At 42.9% G+C, this 2,489-nt stretch overlaps 1 pseudogene across 1 annotated transcript in view; it reads right to left on the bottom strand.

Annotated features, from left to right (window-relative positions):
• Positions 1 to 17: 17 nt before the first annotated feature.
• The window catches only part of SARC_10517 (hypothetical protein), a pseudogene marked incomplete at its 3' end in the record, with an annotated part of 9,351 nt that continues 6,879 nt past the window's right edge, over positions 18 to 2,489 (bottom strand). The window contains exons 6-9 of the mRNA in view: positions 2,214 to 2,293; positions 1,801 to 1,899; positions 1,003 to 1,152; positions 18 to 102 (exon numbers count right to left, since the gene is read on the bottom strand). The remainder of the gene's footprint in view (positions 103 to 1,002; positions 1,153 to 1,800; positions 1,900 to 2,213; positions 2,294 to 2,489) is intronic.

The raw sequence follows: 2,489 nt of genomic DNA on the forward strand, positions 1-2,489 counted from the left end.
TATACTCGCTTGCTCACTTACCGGCGCTGTATTGTTTATGAAAGTTGAGTTCGTCACATTGGCTGAGCCTTGCACGAATGTGATCGCCCCAGCATCGAAAGCCTGCAGAATTTCATACAAACATTGGGTGAGTGAAGAAAACTCTGCACGCGAAAGTCGTTGCAGTCATGTGGTATACAGTTCATCCTGTGATATTATGGCTCAACAAGACTAGGTCTCATGTATTTTAATATGATACAACATCTCGTCTATTCGTGTAGTATATTAATATACGACACCTGGTCCAGTCGTGTAGTGTATTGATATACGACACCCAGTCACCTAGTCTATTTATATTATTCTTTACTGAACACCAGCAAGCAGTTGCCAAATCCTTACGCTTCTCCGCAAATGGGGTGGTGTTGTTGATGTTCTCTGCTTGTAACAATGTGTGACACTCATCTATAGTGACAACTGCGATACTGTTCTTTCACGACAAGCGGTTCACAGTCGCATGGGTACACACAAAAGTGATATTCACTTATGGATGCAGTAAGTGATTATATACAAATATCCAGGATGGCAATCCAAGCACACCATACACTTCACACCCGAAACTGCGTAGCGAGATGATACATACCTTTGATGTAGACTTACCTATACACCTGAACACATACAGTGCATTGGAAGTATACATACAAATAGACGTCTCAGACTTACCGAAGAGCACACACATGCCCCTAAAGATTGCCGCACGATTCTTGGCAGCTATTACATCGCATGTAAAAATGTACTAGTGACATACACTCACACTTCGATTTATGTGTATACAAAAACTCTGTGACAACCATTAATGCGTGATTCGCGAATGTACAGTTGAGAACCTCCGATTTGCCGGTGGACACAGACACTGCCCCAGTGATTGCGGCGGTGTTGTTTACAAATGTGGTGACATATCTTAACATATACTAGAAACATACACTCACATATCGAAGCATGTGTATACAAACACCCACTACATACCGTTGCTGTGTTGTTTGTAAATGTACAGTGAAGAATCTCAGATGTGCCAGTGGACACGGACACTGCCCCAGCGATTGCGGCGGTGTTGTTTACAAATGTGGAGTTGACCGCCACAAAGTCTCCGTTCACAGAAAAGGCCCCTGCCTCCGACTTAGCACGCGTGCAGGAGGATGGCGTATTGGAGTGTGATTGTGGGTATATGAATACAGAAAGTCTGTGTTTATTGAGCGCAAGGCGTAGATGAATGTGGTTGTGAGTGCATGATTCAGAGCCGAGCCGTATATAGTATGTGTAAAACGTATTTGAGTGTGATTGTGGATATGTTTGGCGTAGGTGATTCAAATAGCACTACATGTACAGTATTTGCGGACGATATTAATGAATATTGGTAGAGCCTATGGATACCCTTGGTGGTGACGCGTGTGATTCTGAGTGCACATGTGATATACACTACCGTAACGGATGCTACAAGAGGTCACATAACTACGCAGTGTGACATATAAAGCGCAGACTTTCTTCCAATAACCTGATACAAGATTGTGTGAGGAACCGCAAACGAACCAGAATTACAGACTTAGGACTGGGACATACTAGCGGGATGCACAACATGGGACAGAGGTCTCAATACACAGCAGAGGCACACAGTGACATACAAAGCACACGCTTTCTTCCCGATAACCTGTTACAAGGTTGTGTGAGGAGTCATAATTAAACCAGAAACACAGACCCAGGAATGGGACATACTAGCGGGATGCACAACACAGGAGAGAGGTCCCAATACACAACACAGTGACATACAAAGCGCGGGATTTCTCCCCGATAATCCGATGCAATGTTGTATGAGAAGTTGCAGTCGAACAGAGACACAGACCCTGTCGTGATGCCACCAGCGCCTACCTGAGAAATGAGAAACAAAAGCCCCCCCCCCACCCACAAAAAAAAGAGGAAAATATCGCGGCAGAAATGGGCGTTTTAGATTATCGAATCAACATAACAAACGAACTTGAATGGGTTATACTGCTAGTGAAGATTGAATATGGCATTCACGAAAGGCTAAGCCTAGGTCGACAGAGTTCGGGTGGTCATTAAACGGAAGTGTAAACGTAAAAGGCACGGGGATAACGTAAAATGATCAAGAGAAATCAATATAAATACACTTAATTTATGCTACAGGCAACCGTGTGGTTGCCTCTTTAGCAGTGCAATTGTACCTTTGCCGTATTTCCGTAGGCCGACACGTTATACAGTTTCCACAGATTCGCCTGGAAGTACATTCCACCTCCTTCTTTCCCTGTGGGAAATCAGGGTGAACATCCTTCGTGTCAGACCAAGAACCCTGAACCATAAACCTTGAACTCTGAGAGAGTATACAACTTACGTTTATATATGAATTAATATATATCTATATATACATACATACATACATACATATATAAATACATAAATACATACATACATACATATACATACATACATACATACATACA

Source organism: Sphaeroforma arctica (assembly GCF_001186125.1).
Source record: "Sphaeroforma arctica JP610 unplaced genomic scaffold supercont1.1280, whole genome shotgun sequence".
NCBI lineage: Eukaryota > Ichthyosporea > Ichthyophonida > Sphaeroforma > Sphaeroforma arctica.